This window comes from Rhipicephalus microplus, chromosome X (assembly GCF_043290135.1).
Source record: "Rhipicephalus microplus isolate Deutch F79 chromosome X, USDA_Rmic, whole genome shotgun sequence".
Taxonomy (NCBI): Eukaryota; Metazoa; Arthropoda; class Arachnida; order Ixodida; family Ixodidae; genus Rhipicephalus; species Rhipicephalus microplus.
The window spans coordinates 212,646,992-212,666,900 of record NC_134710.1 but is presented as its reverse complement, the minus strand read 5'-3'; the positions used below and the strand labels follow the sequence as shown (position 1 = coordinate 212,666,900).

Genomic DNA, 19,909 nt, shown 5'->3' with positions numbered 1-19,909 from the left:
TTACGGAGCAAGCGGGAGCGAAAGCTTCGTCAGGCCCAAGATACTCGGATGGATTCTGTAAGAGAAAAAGGGCTCGTGAAAATCAAGGTCAAAATAAATATTTAAAGTTTGTGCCGAATTCTTCGCGCATGAAGCCAAAAATTTCAAAATTGATTTCTCATCTTACCGCAAAATGGGCTAAATTAAATTTTCTGAAACTTTGTATGCTACATCTATAGCACCACAGATGACTATGTATTTCACTTTTTCTTGATTATAAGCTGCGTATGACCCTGTAAACGCCTTCAAAGTATAACTTCACAGTGTTTGGTGTGGGAATCTTCACACACTTCTTCTTTGCACGCATTTTCTGCCATCATCTCCCAGTAAGAGTGGTGTTTTCAGGATTAAGAAATTGTATTTTACTAATACACAAAAATTTTCTTTTTCCTGTTAGTGTTCCTTTCTCTTTAGTGTCCCGATTGTCTAGGCCCTTTGGACACAACTGAGAAATGCTATGAGAAATGCACAAGTTTTTGCAAGGATTGATGCGCACCTAGTAGTTTAATTTGTCAACTATTTGCATTTTTATTGTGTTACCAATTCAATGGTTTGGTCAGACCCATTAACAGAAAGGGGAGGGGCAGGATAAGATCCACAGGAATTTTTAATAGGGTTCCACAACTCAACAGCAAATTTTTCATTCCTACGTATTGGTTCCAAATATTAATTTCTAATTACCTTAGAGGTGGGATTTTTTGTTTTGTTTTTACTGCATAGTACATGACCTCATCAGTTGTGTCTCTCATATCACACATATAATTAATTTAGCGAAACCAGCCAGCCATACGGTGTGCTTTGCTATGTATGTGCATATAGTAGTCTAACCATGTTTCTTGGACCAGGGCAAAACTTGTTACATGTGTACTGGTGTGCTTTCCTAAGATGCCATTTAATCATTGGTGACACTACCATAGATGCTCACATTCCTGTGCAGTTCATTATTAGAAGCTAACCTGTAGAGGCTTATAGCAGGGAAATGAACTGAAAAGACGCAAACTGAATACACATAAATTATTTAGATATGCCTGCAACAGTTCCGAATGCCCATTAAAGAGATGCTAAAAAGAAACAATGACTTGGTTTAGATTAATAAACTGCACCCTGAAAACTTCAATGCTATATGTTTCTCTATAAGTGTGAACATTAATAGGACGCTTCTTCATCACCTGTACATAAAAACCACTGTCACATGGTGCTCTTCATTTTCATCGCTTGTGGAGAGATCTCTTAAGCTTGTTCTGTGCCTCAGCTGCGACTGGTTTTGTCCCGTAATTCCAGGCATAATAAAGGCATGTAAAGTACTGCGTCGCAAGTGGTGGAGGTTTCTCCTGGAGTCCCTATTTCTGCTTACCCATTTTAACTCCTAGAGCTTCTGTCAGGTCGCTGTTTGGGTCATTTGTCCACCAGCATTTCGCAGTACAAACCCTCCGACACTTCTTCATCTACCACTCCGTGTGCGACTGTCGCAGCTGCTCTCTCTGGGAGCCTTAGTAAACCCCATTGCGAGCCCCATCTGTTTGCTGGAATCCACAGTGAGGAGACTATTATCATATATTGAGTGCAGCGTATCATTGGGATTCATAAGTTCATTATTAGTGGTGAAAATCAAAGCTCATTTTTTATTTTTTAAATATCACGCCGAAATCTTCGTGGATGACATCTGAAATTTCAAAATGTATTTCTGGTGCAGGCTCAATGAAATTTTCTGAAACTTCATATACTAGGTCTATGGCACCAACAAATGCCAATTACTTCATTTTCATTGATTAGAAGCTAAGTAGGACCTACTACAGGTCTTCAAAATTTATGGCGTCATGGTGTTTGGTGCGGAAATTTGAAGGTGGCCTCTCCACTCGCATTTTCTTTTCACGCGTTTTCTCGCTTATCAAAGGTCACGTTGCGATAAGAGTGGTGTTCTTGGGATTATAAAATTGTGCTCTACTAATACACGAAAGATCGTTTTCTGTTTAATGTCCCTTTGAATAGTTCATGTTCAAAGCAAAAGGGAAATAAAAGAATGTTTTAGGTAAAGTGACAATAGGAGTAGGAAGGCACATAGGCACATTGAATTTCTGTCACAGGTCCCTCATTGTTTTATGTGAGGATATCTTCATATCTGACTAGAATAAATTACACTTCAGCTTGTATGCTTTCTTTTTCAGAAAGCAATACAGAATAAACAGCATTTCCAATGGAGGCGGAAAAGTTGTAGGCCCGTGTGCTCAGATTTGGGTGCACGTAAAAGAAACCCAGGTGGTCGAAATTTTCGGAGCCCTTCACTACGGCGTCTCTCATAATCATATGGCGGTTTTGTGACGTTAAACCCCACATACATACATACAGAATGAACAAGTGGCTGATAGTTTTTTTTCTTTCCTACCAATTTTCGGACTTGTAAAAAACTAAGCATTTATTATTGTACATGAAATCTAGAAGTGAACTTTCATCCAGCAAAGAGTGGATTACTCTTTGCACTCCAGCTTTGTAATGAGTATGATCCAGGAACGCAACTGGTTAACTCACCTTTATTTTTCTTATGCTATAAAGGGCATGGATAAAAGTAGCATACGAAACACTTCTATTCCTGACTTACAAAGAAATGAAAAAATTACATTGCCTTGCTTTAATACCAAGTCAAGTTAGAATGCAGTGACAGTTGTTTATATTATCTGAAACATTTATAGCCAATGAGTTCTACAGAGACCAGCAAGGGGCAAAAGGGTTCAGAAAGAAAAAATGAACAACTGCTTGAGTAGTTGCATAGTTTTTCTTTCTTATTTGAGACATTTAGTGTCAACTGGAGTGTAAGCTAATTGAGGGATGTGATAGAAAGAGCCAATGATGCAGTGCATTTTGGCTAACAATAACAATCAAAGTAATGAAAGAGAGGAAAAGTACAAGGCCACATTTTGAAAAGTAATATGTATTCTGTATATTGTTAAGATCAAATGATTTTCAAAAACAGTAAAGACTTTTTTCTCATAAACTAGGAAACAGATTCGAAAACTGTCAAACTGTAGATATAGTTTTACTCCTTTGTGCAACAGCAGAACACATATGTCCCAATTTTCACTTCGTGGGAAAAAATTTGCTCCCAGATCACCCCTAGCCATTAGTGTAATGCTAAGTCACTCATATCTTACCTAATTCTCTGTAATCCCAAAAAAATATTTGTTGTGTGTTTGAAGGGTGGAATTATTGTTATAATCATGTAAAATTTAGCTTTATTCAGATAAAAAAAAATGTCTGTTTCGGAGCAAATTTAGATAAGAAAAATAATTGTGTTTTGGAGCAGAATTGGAGCAGACAAATAAAAATTTAAGATCACTAATTGATGGAGGACATGCCTAAATTTTGGTGAAAATACCTATTTGCATGGATACAGGAAATGCTGCTGCTATACGCATAAACAAGGAGACAAGTTCAATCTTCAGAGTGCAGCCAGTAACAGCAAAAGAATGTAACATATTGGCTTCACTGCTGTGCACAAGATGTGTATTAAAGTGGAGCGCAGCGACACGGCAAGCATGCAGATGCGTTTCTGCCAATGACAATTGTCAAAAGGTCTTTCCAGGAAGAAAAAGAATCTTAACCAGAAAATCGGCACTATCTAACAATTACAGAAAGAAGCACAAAAAACTTGCTGCAAATCAGAAGACACTGTTTAAAATTTTGTGCATAGATGGATGGACTCGCTATGAATGATTTCCATCGTACCCAATCATTTCTTTAGGCATGAGCACCGAAGGGCATTCTTTATTTTTTGAGGACGCAGGGTTGATCACTTTCGGTTTTCCAAATATTGTGAGCGCGACAAGCGAATGACTCTTCATTTTCTTTAGATATCTTCATCATCTGTAAATATCATCACCAGTGTGATTTAGCTCGAGCCTGGCTGAATAAACCGGTTCCTCACAAGTGGTGGATGGTGCTTTTCCTTCCCTCAAGTCCTCTCACCCGTTCTTGCTGGAGCTCCGCTCGGGTTGTCGCATACAACCCCAGCCATGGCGGCCCAAGAAAACCCTGGCCCATCCTACGTTGCCGTCCCACTGCAGCCAGCGCCACCCGCTCCGCCCAACAACATTAGCCTGCGTGATCCACCTGTGTTTTCCGGTCTCCGAGGCGATGATGGCGAAGACTGGATTAAGAACTACGATCTCGTCAGCGATTTGAGCAGGTGGGACACTCCACAGAAGTTGTGCAGGGTCCCATTTTACTTGTTCGATGTTGCGAAAACTTGGTTCTGGAACCACCACTCGGATCTTCTCGACTGGGACACTTTCGAGCAGCAAATTCGTCAAATATTTGGTGCCCCTACAGTTCGCACTGAGGCAGCAAAGAAGAAGCTCGCTGAACGCACGCAGCTACCGGGTGAATGTTACACTTCCTATATTGAGAATGTCCTTGCACTATGCAAGCGCGTTAACACCGGCATGTCTCAAAACGACCAAACTGAAGATTTGCTCGCCCTGTTGAATAGACACCGTTCTCTATTTGACGTGAACTCGCTTGCCCTCAGCATGACTACCACCGCTACTCACAGCATTCAGACTGACGGCTCTCGTATTGTACATCGGCGTCCATATCGCGCGTCTCAGGCAGAACTCAAGATCATAGAGGAAAACGTCTCAGACATGCTACAACGCAAAATCATACGTCCTTCCTCGAGTGCCTGGTCAACCCCAGTTGTTCTCGTTCAAAAGAAAAATGGGACAGTGTGTTACTGCGATGATTACCGTGTGCTAAAGAAAATAACGCGTAAGGATGTTTATCCTCTCCCTCGGATCGACGATGCACTGGATTAATTGCATGGTGCAGAGTATTTTTCTAGCCTCGACCTTAGGTCAGGCTACTGGCAGATACAAATGTCGGAGCTTGATAAAGAGAAGACCGCATTTTCAACGCCAGATGGCCTGTACGAGTATAATGTGATGCCTTTTGGACTCTGTAATGCGCCCGCCACCTTCGAAGGCATGATAGATGGCGTATTGCGTGGTTTGAAATGGAAAACACGTTTGTGCTGTTTGGATAACATAGTAGTGTTTTTATCCATGTTCTCGCAGCATCTAAAATGTCTTGACGAAGTCCTCACATGCCTTGCAAAAGCCGGTCTACAGTTTAACACCAAAAAATGTACCTTTGCTAGCAAGACAATGAAGGTTCTCGGCCACCTCGTCAGCAAAGAAGGAATTCGGCCGGACCCCGAGACGCTTGCCGCCGTCCTCGATTTTCCTCGTTCACTACGTCAAAAGGACCTGCGCAGCTTTCTTGGGTTATCTTCTTACTTCCGGCGCTTCATACGTGGCTTCGCGGAACTTGCGTCTCCGCTCCATCAAGTCCTCGCAAGAAACGTCTCCTTCATTTGGTCCGAAGACTGCGAAAGCGCTTTCATGGCATTGAAGCAAGCCCTCACGTCGGATCCGGTACTGTGCCACTTCGATTCCACCGCACCCACCATCCTTCACACCGACACAAGTAGTCATGGTCTAGGTGCGGTACTATTGCAGCGACACAAAAACTCTCGTGAATGCGTCGTTGCTTACGCAAGTCGCACTCTTACCGCTCCAGAAAAAAACTACACTATCACCGAGCAGGAGTGCCTTGCTGTTGTTTGGGCAGTGAAAAGATTCCGACCATATCTTCACGGCCATCATTTTACCGTCGTTACCAATCATAATGCCCTATGCTGGCTTTCATCGATGAAAAACTTATCGGGACACCTTGGTCGCTGGGATCTTCGCTTGCAGGAGTATGATTTCGATGTCGCCTACAGATCTGGGAAGAAGCATCAAGATGCTGATGATCTATCGCGCTGTCCTTTGCCCAGTGGAAGCCACTTACCGTCGATACTCGAAAACGACAGCACCTCTCCAATCGCAGCGCTAAGTTCATCACCTGCTACCCTATCCGTCCTTATTTCACAACAATGTGTCGACCCATAGTGCCGCATCATTTTTGACCGCTTGACCAGCTTTACTACTCCTCCAAACGCAAGACTCCGTCGACAACTTAAACAATTTAAGCTTGTCGGTGGTGCTTTATACCGCTACATTTACCACATCAATGGCAACAAGTGGGTACCCGTCATCCCGCGTTCTCTGCAACGTGAAGTTCTGGAAGCCTTTTATGATGATCCAACCGCCGCTCATCTACGCTATCACAAGACTTGCGACAAAATACAAAGTCGTTGTTTTTGGCCTGGCCTCTCTTCAGCCATCACTAAGTACGTTGCCTCATGTGTCCATTGCCAACGGCGAAAACGACCGACAACTGCTCCGGCTGGCTTAATGCAACCTCTTCCTTGACCCGCCTCGCCTTTTGAAGTCGTTGGAATTGACTTGTATGGCCCTCTTCCTATATCATCCAATGGGAATCACTGGATTGTCACGACCGTCGACTACCTTACCTGCTACGCAGAAACAGCTTCTATATCATCTGGGACGGCCACTGAGGTCGCCAATTTCTTTCTTCGCCAGATCTTTTTGCATCATGGAGCTTGGGGGTGCTGACACCCGCCCTGTAAAGTTGCCTGTGCCGCGTGGCGCATGTGTCTCGCCCCAAGGCTTTATTTCGGTGGTGACCACCGCCGGGCGATAGATGGCGTGTTCGCTTTGAGTACTTTGAGTAGAAGGTAGCAACATTGGTTTTAATCTGTCACACAAACAGGGCGGCATGATGATTGAGCAGAAGCTTCCAGGTTTATTTTATGCGGACGATATCGTCTTATTTGCGGACAGTCGAGATGATATACAGCAGCTGGCGAATATATGCGGAAGGGAAGGTGAAGCTCTTGGACTAGGATTCAGTGTAACGAAGTGTGGTTTGATGGTATTCAATGATCCCTGTGATCAGACGGTGTCCATACAAGGCCAAGAAATTCCGAGGGTAAGTGAATACAAGTACCTTGGAGTATGGGTAAATGAGAGTGATAGATACATGGAGGTACAGGAAAAAGCCTCGGCAGCAAAAGGAAAGAGGAATGCGGCAATAATGAAGCACAGAGCGTTGTGGGGATACAATAGGTATGAGGTGCTTCGAGGTCTGTGGAAGGGTGTAATGGTTCCAGGGCTTACTTTTGGGAACTCAGTGGTGTGCATGAGGGCAGAGGTGCAATCGGGAATGGATGTAAATCAAAGGACTGTGGGACGCCTCGCGTTGGGTGCTCACGGGAAGACGACAAACGAGGCTGTAAAGGGCGATATGGGGTGGGCAGGTTTTGAGGCGAGGGAAGCGCAGAGCAAAATAAGGTTCGAAGAAAGGCTAAGAAATATGAAGGAGAGTAGATGGGCAGAGAAGGTGTTCCGTTATTTGTATAGGAAGAGCGTGGACACACAGTGGAGAAAAAGAACTAGAAGACTCACTAGTAAATATACGGCTGGTATTGTGAGCCATATGTCAACAAAGAGCGTTAAGGGAAAAGTCAGGGAGGCGGAGAGGATTTACTGGATGGCAGCTATGGAGAAAAAACCGGCTTTGAGTAACTACCGAAAGGGCAAAAATGAAATAAGGAGGGAGGCATTTTACGATAATTCAAGGGGAAGCGCTTTACTGTTTGAAGCGAGATCGGGTTGCCTTAGAACGCGTAGTTATAAAGCAAGATACAGTAAAGAAGAAGAACAATGCACATGCTGCGGGAAAGATAAGGAAACGGCGGAGCATGTTCTGATTGAATGTGGAGATATCCACCCAGGTGTACGTTTGGGCACGAGCCTACAGGAAGCCTTGGGTTTTAGGGACAACAATGGAAAGCTGAACACACCCGCGATTGAAATAAGTAAGAGACGGTTAGAGTATTGGTGGCAGAAAATTAGAGAGAAAGGACAAAAATAAATATTGGAAAAATAAAATATGGACAGTGTGCCGTAAATGGCAGAGAAGTTAAGCTGAAAATTTACCTTTTTTCCATTAAGATAGAATTTATCGAAGTAGAGGCATTAGGCCAACATAAAAAAAAAAAGGTTTTTTTTTTTTTTTTTGTCGAGCCTGGTTGCATACTTGTCACCACCCCGTTATAAAGGGGACGCTCATAGCATCCATCCATCCATCCACTGTTGGTAGAGTGGTAGCGCCGGGGGTGGCCCCTGGCGGAAGGCAGGCCTTGGTGGTGGGCGAGGGTTGAGCGAGCCTCTTCTGCGCGTTACGGCTGCCGGGAACGGTTGTCTGTAGCGTGGGCCCCCCGGTGCTCGGCACTGCGGGCTTCGCGCCGGGGTCCCTCATGGAAAGTCGGGCGTTGGCGACGCCGCCTTGGGTATGTGTTAGTGTGTTGGGTGTGTTAGTGTGTGTTTAGTGTGTCACTGCGTTATGTTGTTTGTATGGTAGCGTGTTAATTGAAATTGGTGTATCCTTCAGCGGACGATATCGTCGTCTAAATTAGTTAATAAATGTATATGTGTTGTGTGCTTTGTACTGACCGCTTCTGCTGTGTCCGTTCACTCCAAGAGCGTGGCGTGGCGATGCGCTCGTTCGTCTCGCCGAGACCCCACAAGCTCCACGCATTCTCCTGAGTGATCGTGGCAAAGTCTTTCTCTCTTCCATTGTCGAGCAAGTTTTGCGTGCCTCGAACACTGTTTACAAGACCACTTATAGCTAGCACCCGCAGGCCAGCGGATTGACTGAACGGTTTCATCGGACCCTATCGGACATGATCACTATGTACATTCATCCCAACTACACGAACTGGGTCGCGATTCTACCCTTCGTGACATTCGCCTATAATACGGCTGCTTAACGCATTACCGGCTTTTCTTCATTTTTTCTCGTCCATGGTCGCTCGCCGAGTTTCGCTCTGTATATGTCTTTCCTTTCAACCTCTGCACCCTCAAGGGCTCCTTTCTCTGAAGAGTTTTTATCTCGTCTCGCACACTGCCGTCACCAGGCCCGTGTTAACACCGGCCTTTCTCATGACACTCGAAAATCTCGCTACAACTCGTCTCACCGTGTTGTGAGCTTTTCTCCTGGTGACGAACTTCGTCTATGGACTCCACTACGCGTCCCCGGCTTATGCGACAAATTCATCAGTTGCTTCATTGGGCCATACACGGTGGTCGAACAGACATCTCCTGTCAATTACCTTGTTTCTCCTCAGCGCTAATCCTGATCATCTTTGCCGAGGAACAAATATAGTGCATGTATCTCGTTTAAAGCCTTATGCGCGACGCACGTCATAATACTGTTAAGCGACCAGGCCGCCGCTTTCACCGCGCGGGGGAATCAGTGTGAACGCGACAACCGAATGACTCTTCATTCTCTTTAGTTATCATCATCACTTGTACATAATCATCACCCGTAAATATCATCACCAGTGTGATTTAGCTCGAGCATGGCTGAATAAACCGGTTCCTAACAATATTAAGGAAAATTGGAAAAAAAATAACTGTGCACAGTAAACTGGAATGTAGGGGGGGGGGGGGGGGGGTAACTGATCCAAGCAAGCATAAAGGGGATATTCTCTAAGGCAGCTTTGAAGGAGGCAAGTCCACTTGCGAAATTGTGGGCTGTAGTGGCACCACCACGTGTTCATGATTTTTTCATATTAAAAGGCCCCTTTCCAGGTGACGTAGCGAGTACTCTCGAGCAGCAAAATTTTTCATTTTAGAGCAATCTGGAACAGCTAACTTCAAATCCTGGGGAAAAAGCAAGTTGCATTTAAAGTTAAACCTGGATATAACGAAATCGATAAATTCCCCGAAAAATCAGATATAAAGAGAATTTCGTTATATGCATGTTTGGTACGAAGATTCTAAAAATAAACACGCAAATTAAACAAAATGAAAACTGAAGGCAGAGCTAAACCAAAACACTTATTTTACAGTAAAAAAATACGTTATTATTGCGATAGCAATTATATGAAGAATCTCAGTGTTTGCCGTCGTCGTCATGCTCGGTAACAAGTTCAAATTGATAACACGCCGTCTCGCAGCTTAACTTTCACGATCGGGTAAAAGCGCCCATGCACTGCTGAAGCAGAGATCAAATGAGTCGGCCCATCCCTGTCACCTGGAAAGTGCATAGCACACATCTCCCGCGTATTAAAACTGTCGACGAATGCTCAAACAGAAAGGAAACCACCCATCTTGGACGAGCATGCAACAACGAGGGGAGGGGAGGGGGGTCTCTCGAGTAGCAATAATGAACTTGGATTTTAAGGGCGGTCGCAATCGCTGGTGCGCTTGCTATCTCGGCAAGTATCTGTGTGGTTTAATCGCGAAGGGGCCATGTGAAATGAACACTTCTTCCTGGAGCGGCCGAATTTAGCCACACCAGCGTTTTGTAGGAGTTCCGTGGTATAGAATCCAAAAGAGTTGGCTGCCAGCCTTACTTCTTATACTATCATAATTTTTTGCTATTGCGTTCTTTGCATTGCATTCAAGGCGCCCTCGTGTCACCAGGACAAATCGGCTAATTGCGAAATACACCAGAATGTGAACTCGCGGCGCAAAAAGGGAGCGCATGATGAGACGAGCTCCGAAGATCCGTCGTCACTCTGGTCTCGAAGAGTTTCCATCAGTGCCTAATCTGACATCCCCTCGGTGGGGACGACACGATTGTTCAAAATTAAGAAAAATCACAGTTAAGTTGGAAGGGAAAGCAATGACTGCGATAGTAATAACTTTGAATGTAACGCTGAGAATGGCATGTGATCGAAACGTGCAGCGCGCTGCTCACGCACAACTGATGCACGAAAACAACATACACAGGATGAGAGCGAATTAACGTTTACCGCTGGACACTTAACGCGCTGTTTAACAAAAACAAGGCATGAAAAGTAATAAAAGGTACAGATATGAGTGCGAACTAACAAGTTTCCCAGTTGTAACCTTGCTGTGTTTGAAAAGCTCCCTCTGTTCACAAACGGCACCTGTCCAGCGAGCGAAGTGATCTTTGTGCGCCAGGCAACTAAACGCGATCGTCACAGCCAAATTTGAAGGGCGCGCGATTCTCCCCACCATAAGCGCACGCGCACACAAGCATCTAACTCCCCCCCCCCCCCCCCCCGCCAATCGCAAGGCGAAGTACGCGTGAGAGATAAGAGCGTCCACGCATCTTGACGAGCTGGGCGCCGAGTGCGGGCGACTGTTTTGTTCTTGAGTTTTCATACATATAGATACGTATACATATACGGTTGACAAAAAACCTGCCGAGGTTGTCCATGTATTTGCTATCGCAAAAAAAAGCAACGCTGAACGTCGCTGACGGCCACACCTTGCGCGCGCAGTGTAACTATGCACGCTCATGCGGCGTCGAAAAGGAATTAAGAGCGAACGACACGGACACAGGCACGGATACCGCGGAAAAATATTCGGCAAAGCGCCCTAGATATGTAGCGCGGCCCCACATATGTGACGTTAACTAAATGAGAGGTACTCCCAATGCTCAAATGTATTTTCTTTTTAAAATATTTCGGTTTGAGAGCAAGGGGGACGCTTGCGCCCGCGGCGGCGAGAACGGCGGCAACGCCGGCTCGTGGGGTGGAGACCCGCCTCGTGCCCACGGGCGAGCAATAACAAGCGCTCGCTTTCGCCTGGTGCACCATGCGCTCCGCCGCCGCTTCTTCGTTGGCGGCGGGGCAGTTGCGGTAGATGCATACTCGTACCGAATTGCCAAAATGCGGAGCTAAATTCTTAGGTTGTCCGTGAGAAAAATTGGTTATATCAAAGTTGTCTCCTGCTGTTACTTTGTTACCTAGAGGTCGCAAATACATGTGCTTCCATGGAGAAACAGCGCGGAATAGAGAAACTTCCTTATATCGAGGAATTGATTGTTTGGAGGTTCATTATAAGCGGGTTTAGCTGTACTTTCATGGACATAAATAATTATTTTGGGGCTCATGTGTAGAGCTAGAAATATTTCAATTCATTGCAAGTATCATGGAGCCATTCATCTTAGAAGCATTTCTTATTTCACTTTATGATGCAAGAATAATAGCACGGTGCTTTTAGCATTCTGGAAAAACATGTTCAGTGAATATTCTCGTAGCAAATAAACAGAATACTGCTAGAATAATATTGTAGGCCCATTCCATTTCACCCTGCACTTACTCAGCTGGTGGTGCCGTTTGGGTGCCGTCGTCGTGCAGGGGATGTTTCTGCTAGTGCAGCTGCAACGAGACCCAGAAACGAATATGAGAGTGCAGATGTTGTGCAAGCCCTATGCTATTGGTCCGCTTTCTCGGGGGTTGTGGATGCTGTGGAGATGTGAACGTAAGCGGTGGCGCTGCTTATGTACGTTCTTAACATGTGCAAATGTAGGCAAAGGTTCACTGTCGTATTTGTTGCACGGCACAGAAACACACTCTAATGCAATCGGCTGTGTCGTCTGCTGCAGCTGCAGCCAACTTGTGAAGCACGGACTCGACACTACCTCACGAGCAGGTGCGGGGAATTCGTGAACTAGCGTTGCACGACAGCTGTGCTATATTGAAATGAATACCGTGGTGCCGCCGCCATGTCGTACTTGTGATACGAATGCCAGAGTGCAGAGCCTCTGTGAACCGGTTCACGAAGTGCAGGTGAAACGAATGGACTTTGTGCTTCATGCAATACCATTCTTAATACACCTATGTGGTTATCAGCAGATATTGTAAACAAGCACTGTGACATACAACGTTAGACACTCATACAGTCCAAACTGAATTTCCCTAAGATCACTTCAAGGATAAAGGAAAGTTATTTTCTTTCACAAGTGATTAAACTGCTGGGCGTAACATGATGTTATTTAGTTTGATAAACCAACCTCCTCCGGCACTCACCTATCTGTGCTGAGACTACACGCTTTAACAAATTTAGTTTTCCTTTAGCATTGATTTTTTATGTGGCTTGAGTTTTCTGGATAGAAAGGTAGACTAGTTGATAATTTATAATCGTTCAGCAAACTGGGAGCGTGGGGAGGGGGGAGACATACACACAAAGCAAAGAAGAGGCACACAGCACAAGCGCTCTGCCTATACATAGCACAGGACGTTCTGTCTATAGTTCACAAACCTCCTATAGTGTCCTTTGTAAATCAGTGCATAAAGAAAAAGGAACCTTACAGAGTTCCTTATGCATACTCGAAGGCGACAGATGTTACTTTTTTAATGCATTAGCAATTATATTGACATTCTCGACTGGCTTTTGTCACCACCAAAGTTGTAAGCAGAAATTGAAAACAATTTTTTTGGGGGGAGGGGGGGGGGGTGTACTTTAATTGGATTGGAGATTAGGCAGGCAAAAGTCATTTTGCGCCATATATGTCATGGCTTTCAAGAGGAAGGTATATAACAGCTGCATCTCTCCGGTATTTACCTATGGAGCAGAAACCTGGAGGCTTACAAAGAGGGTTCAGCATAAAATTAGGACGACGCAGCGAGTGATGGAAAAGAAAATAAGTGTAACCTTAAGATACAAGAACATAGCACAGGGGGTCAGGGAACAAACCTGAGTTAAGGATATCATAGTTGAAATCAAAGAGAAACGGACGTGGGCTGGCCACGTATTGAGTAGGCGCAGCATAACCACTGGTCATTAAGAGTAACTGACTGGATTCGCAGAGAAAGTAAGCGGGTTAGGGTTAGACAGAAAATTAGGTGGGCAGATGAGATTAGGAAGTTTGGGGGAATTAGGTGGCAGCAACAAGCACAGGACCTAGTTGACTGGCAGAACATGGGAGAGGCCTTTCTCCTGCAGTGGGCATAGTCAGGATGATGACGATGATCCTATGGTGAAAAGCAATTTGGGGGGGGGGGGGGAACATTCTTGGTGTCCTCTCCTGGCTACGCCTCTGGTCATCATGTTTTGTGTAATGTCCCAACAATCGATAATCTCCGCCCCCTGCCCACATCATTACCCGATGTTATCAACTGCAAAGTGTTAAACAATACCTTGCATACCTTGCATAACCAGTGTTATCCTGTCTCATATTTTTCAACAGTCATCGTTACCCAGTATTCTGGCACATGATTGGAAATTGGATAAGATTGTTTCAGTTCCTAAGGCAGGCCCCTTCAGCTACCCGCCTACTATCTCTAATCAGTATCTAGTCGGAAATTATAGAAAATATGATCTATACCCATACTGCCGATTTTCTAAATTTTTGAACTTCTAAAATCAAGGTCACCTTGCGCTTCGAGAACTTTTTTTCCTGCGAAACCCAACTTGCATTCTTTCTCCATGATATTGATGTCGGCCTTGATCAGAACATACCCGTAGACGACCTTTTCATTGCTTTTGAAAAAAGTTTTCGATGAGGTGCCACATAGATGCCTAATAATTAAACTTTCCTGACTTAACTTATTCCCTTGTTTTTGTTCACATTAAGAAGTTCCTCACTAACCAACAACAATTTTTGAATGCAAATAATTCAACATCGACTTTATCCCCTGTCTTATCCGAAGTGCCACAAGGCACTGTATTGGGCCTACTCATTGTCCTCATTTACATCAATGACCTGGCAAGCAATATTTCTTCTAACATATGCCATTTCGTCGATGACTTTGTCATTCATCGCCTGATCATCAACGTCACCGATAACTTAGCACTCCAAAACAACTTACGAAAATTAGATAAATGGTGCAGTGACTGGTTGATGGTGGTGAATACTCACAAAACACCCCTGGTTTTGTGTAGTAGACGGCATGAGTACAAGGCATTCAAATATTCGCTTAGCGGCAGCGTCATTTTCTCCGAACCTAGTGCCACGTACTCTGGTACGACCTCACTTGGGGCACTCACGTAACTAATATTACTAATGCCGCCAGCTGTGCTTTCGGCTATATTAAGCGAAATTTAACACTTGCATCTCCTTCAGTGAAATTGAAAATACTGTATAGCTTATGAAACAATAATTTGACACAAATGTGAGTTTATATTCTTGTTCTGTCTGGGATCTCCCTGAATGCGTTCTAACCGATCTTATAGAATCAATACATAACAGAGCCATTAAATTTATTTTGATTATTCTGACAATACTAGGGTAACTAACCTAAAGAAAAAGGCATGTCTGACAAGTGTGCAGATGCGTCGCTGAATTGCAAGGCTTTCACTCTTTCATAAGTTTTTTCATGTTCTGCGTAATATGTTCTCCTATCAATCCATCTCTCAATGCTTTTGGCTTGATTAATACGCGCATACCCTCCCCATACGCTCACTGCAACGTATCTTGAATCATTATTTTTGACAAGTGCCATCGACTGGAACAATCTTCCCTCAGACATCGTCCTTCACATCAACCATGCTCATTTCAAGAATTTCGTTGAGTCACATTTTGTAAACACTAACTTGTTGGTATCTCCCACTCTCATGTAAAGCCGTGTGTACAGGGTCCTTGAGGTATTTTTAATAAAGATATAAATGGGTTTTATTCGCAGGTAAAAGCGCCTGAGCGGGGGTGACGAACGCAACTAAAGGAGAGGTAAAAAAATAACAGAGTATCCACGCAGTGAATGAGGATGAGTGGGGCGAATCGTCCGGCCATCCGTTCGTCTTATTGCACACACACATTTATTGGACGAACGCCATCTAGCAAATGAGACTAGAAATGGTGATGAGACAGCGCTATATATTATACTATTCGCAAGATACTGCCAGTTACACCTGACGCAGGGCAAAGTTAGAGTAAGAGGAGCTCAACCCCATAAAAGAGCCGACCTATCTCTTTTGTGCTGAGGACTAATGCGATAACATCACCCCGCGTGCCTGGCCTATAGCACTGATTGTTTCTCAAGTAGCGAGGAACGCGCCGCCCGTCCCGAACGCAAGAAGAGTTGGTGGAAGGGGGGCGGGTGCGTTGTATAAAATTATGGGTGTGATCGCTGGCGCACACACGCTGTTTCTGCAGGCATTTAAAATGGCTGGTATACTTTTCTACCCTTTACTTTCTGCACGAACAGACTGTGCGAAAAGCGCTTCACTTTGTAAAGCGGCCATATAAGGATATGCACTGAGCCTTGATCGCATGGTGGTGACACCATCGTCGCGCCATTTTGCAGGTTCATTCATACGCACCGTTCGTGCTGTACAAATGGAATCGCACTCATAGAGCAGCGGAGCGCGTGCCTATCGACACTGTTGTTGGCCGCAGCTCCCTCACGTTCTACATGCGTACATTGATGCTTACATTATAGCACAAGTTCCTAACATGTAGTACAACCATGTTTGGTATTTCTTACATATTTCTGAAGAAATTTAACGGCAGCTGGAGTGGCCGGCTGGAGGCGCTTGACTAGACAAGTCTGATTCCATCTTTACGTGCATCGGCGTGCATGAGGTGTTCCGGGAGTGTCTAGTCATCCAAGTTGCTGTATGGATATCTAACACCGCGCGTGCAGCTAGTTTGTGTGAAAGCGGCAAGTGAGCGAACCTTTGATATGGCAACCTCGCTGCTAGCGCTCCTCGCGGATCACGTTGTGGCGGCAGCCAAGTCAAGCCAAATTTTTGTTGTCGCATTGCTGAGAGCCTGAAGGGTCACTAAAGTCAAACAACAATTTATGTCAGAGTGAAAGGTCAATGTATGACAACGTCTAAAACGACGTTATTACCAAGAAAGAGGCTGTACTTACCAAGAAATTAAGGTAATGGCATGAGCACACGTGCACTACGATAGGATATTTGCAAAAAGATCCCCATTACGTCAGCGGTTTACCGCCTACAATTAATCACTAGTAATTCAACTAGCTGCTCTAAATAAAGAACTTTCCGTGCATCAAGAAACAGAATAAAATGCTACTTGTTTGTTTCTCTTTGATTCATGAAAAGAAAAAAAAAAACGCATGCCTTCACGGAAAGCACAGCATAGTCAGAGCGAAAGCTAGAAGAGCAGCCTTTCAGAGCCTTTTCTAAACACTCATTGGGTAACCGCTACAAGCACACTTGCTGGGGACCCACTACGGCGTTAATAATAACAATTTCCGGGTATTAGGTCAGCATTTGCTATGCTATTTTTTTGCGATTTTTCTGAGAAGCGTGGTGTTTGCTACACACTTGCAAGGAATTTCGTGGCAATTGTGCATGGTGTGGCACCACGATTAGGCATTATGCCTGAACGGGGTATGCACAGTTATCACGTGATCAAGAACAAGCTTTGCTTTTTTTATTGGGTTGGAGCATTGGACGACCCACTCGTTACGCTATTCGCATTGTGGGACTCCTCGTTTTTCTTTTTGCTGTTCTAAAACGCTTTATTACTCATATTAACGCGATTCCTTCCACGACATCAATCTTGCCTGAGGCAAGTTTGTAAACAAGTCCCAAGCACAGGCCTGGCTCAGTGGTAGAATACGAGGCTGGCACGGAGCGGACCCGGGTTCAAGCCGAGCGCTTCTTTTCTCACAGAATCCATCCAGGTAACTTGGAACTATTGAAACATGGGTTGAGTTGTTCATCTTCAGGATAGCCTGTTGCTTCATGGTGCGTGTGCTGGCCGCGAAGTTTGTATGCGGGCGAATGGTGTCTGATTGTGTCCTGCCGGCAAGATGTGTATGATCGCGTACTCCTGTCACGCTGTCGCTCTTTGTCTGTTCCAGTTAGAATTATTGTATATGCTACCTTTAGGTAGCATATAGTAATTCTAGTTCCGGTTTTTATGGCCATCAAACATTTCGAGAGTGCTGGTTGCTTCTTTGCTTTATTTTAAGGGCCTTGCAATTAGTCGAACGTGTAGGCGAACTCTGCATGCGGGTATGCACTTGAAATAAGTAGCGTATCTGGACGAGGTGTGGTACACATGTTATCGTGGTAAGGCAGTGGTATAAACGATGGTTAAGCTTGCACATGGGACTCCGGGATGGGTGTTTGTTATTGAACGCGCTGTGGAATTATTGCAGGCTCGGTTGCATAGTGGGCTGTTCGGGGTAGAATCCCGTGTACACTATGCATTTTTTAGAAGTTTAATTTCTTTGTCAGCGATACTACTTCGTAGGAAGCATAATTTTTCTGTTCAAATATAATCGCAGTAGTTTCAACGTCTGTCACTGACAATCCCGGTCGTCTCATTACAAACGACATATCACGTCATCGTGTTTGGCCTCTGTGGGTATCACATTTATGAACAGCGATCAATAGATGCTTTTTCAGCCTGAAAAAACACACCATCATGACCAAGAAATTTTATGTGGATCAGGCTCGATTGTGGCGCAGGATATCTATAGCCGGTGTCACACTTGAACTTTTGATAACGACCAAGGTCGAGCTGGACCGGATGCTGCTATAGACGCCAGACTATGCCCAGGTGGCGCTGCAAAAAACGCCGCCAACAGCGCCCCCGTCGCCACGCCGCCCATAATTTGGTAGTGCACAGAGAGCCGTAAGCAAGCAAACGTGCTAGGCCCTCCTTTTTTGTTGTCTTGAGGCACAGTTTTCTGAAAATTAAGGGCCTGGCAAGCTTCTTCCTTCAATCCAAGCTCGCGTCATAAAAATTGGAAGCTCATCAAAATTAAATGCGGGCAGAATTCAAAATAAGTTTGATGTATTTGGCTTGCTGCACCTGTCAATTTAAGTGCAAGCGAGCAATGCATAACATCTAGCTAGTTCCCAGGCAGCACAGAAGGTCGGCCCAATATTGGGGATAGATCGGCATTGCCTGGCCCATGAACGGCCCAGTTTTCACAACGTACCGCCAAGATTGGCTATGCCAGCCAAATAGAACGGCGACGTTGGACCAGCGTTGACAACGTACCCCCAATATTGGTTCTGCCAGCCGAATAGAACGGCTATGTTGGACCAGCATTAACAACATTCCGCCAATGATGGCTGTGCCAGTCTATTAGATTGGTTATATTGGGCCAGTTTTCAGAACTTTCCGCCCATATAGGCTGTGCCAGCCTATTAGAACGGACACATCGGGCCAGGTTGTACAAGTAGCAGCCAATATGGGCGGAGCCATCCAATAAGACCGGCATTATTGGCCCGCCGTTTGAACGTTATTGCCGGCGTCAGCTGAAAAGTCAACATCACGATGTCATAATATTAGAATATGAGCCAATTTCTGCGTGTGCTGCTTTTTGGCGCTGTTCTGGCCCCAATTCACGCGCCGATTTTTCAAGTTAGAGAGATAGTAATATATGTGCCGGGCACAATATTAGAACTATATCTTTTCGTCATTAAACCATGCCCCGCCGCGGCGGTCTAGTGGCTAAGGTACTCGGCTGCTGACCCGCAGGTCGCGGGTTCGAATCCCGGCTGCGGCGGCTGCATTTCCGATGGAGGCGGAAATGTTGTAGGCCCGTGTGCTCAGATTTGGGTGCACGTTAAAGAACCCCAGGTGGTCGAAATTTCCGGAGCCCTCCACTACGGCGTCTCTCATAATCATATGGTGGTTTTGGGACGTTAAACCCCACATATCAATCAATCAATCATTAAACCATGCACAGCTCGTTGAAATGCATAATCGTTGGTTGAAGTTGTGCAAGGTAGACTTTTTAAGTGAGAAAAAATTACCGATCAAGTTTCTCTGTCAGACGTGACGTCCGATGCGGTGCTATCCGTACGTATGACGAAGCTGCTGCGGATACCGCTGTCTTACGCGTGCATGTAGACGTCGAATATCTGACGCAAATCTTATCGTATCATGTGTCGGGATAGCTATCTACGCGACCTATTCGAATCTGTTTTGCGTTCACAGCACAGTACGGTTAACGGCACTTGCTGCTGCTTGACGTGTGGGAAGAGCGGGGGTCGTCAGTTGCGTTATGGTGACTGAATCATACAACATATGCAGTTGCCGTGATCTAACACACAGACGCGCGTGCGCACGCACGCACGCGCTATATTCATGCAACGACCACACGAATTCCCAACAACATCGCAGCGAACGGTTGGTAAGGTGTTGCGGAGTGTGTGGGCGTCGTAGGGCACCCTGTCGGTGCCCAGCTCGTTGCGAACGAGAATTTCGGCGT

At 45.0% G+C, this 19,909-nt stretch overlaps 1 protein-coding gene and 1 long non-coding RNA gene across 2 annotated transcripts in view; both read left to right on the top strand.

Moving 5' to 3' along the window:
• Positions 1-19,909, top strand: part of LOC142775956 (uncharacterized) — a 65,724-nt gene that overhangs the window by 8,514 nt on the left and 37,301 nt on the right. The window lies entirely within an intron of this gene.
• The window catches only part of LOC142775955 (uncharacterized), a 35,997-nt gene continuing 23,917 nt past the window's right edge, over positions 7,830-19,909 (top strand). Inside the window, exon 1 of the mRNA XM_075878562.1 lies at positions 7,830-8,290. The gene's annotated coding sequence lies outside the window, so the exon portion shown is untranslated. The remainder of the gene's footprint in view (positions 8,291-19,909) is intronic.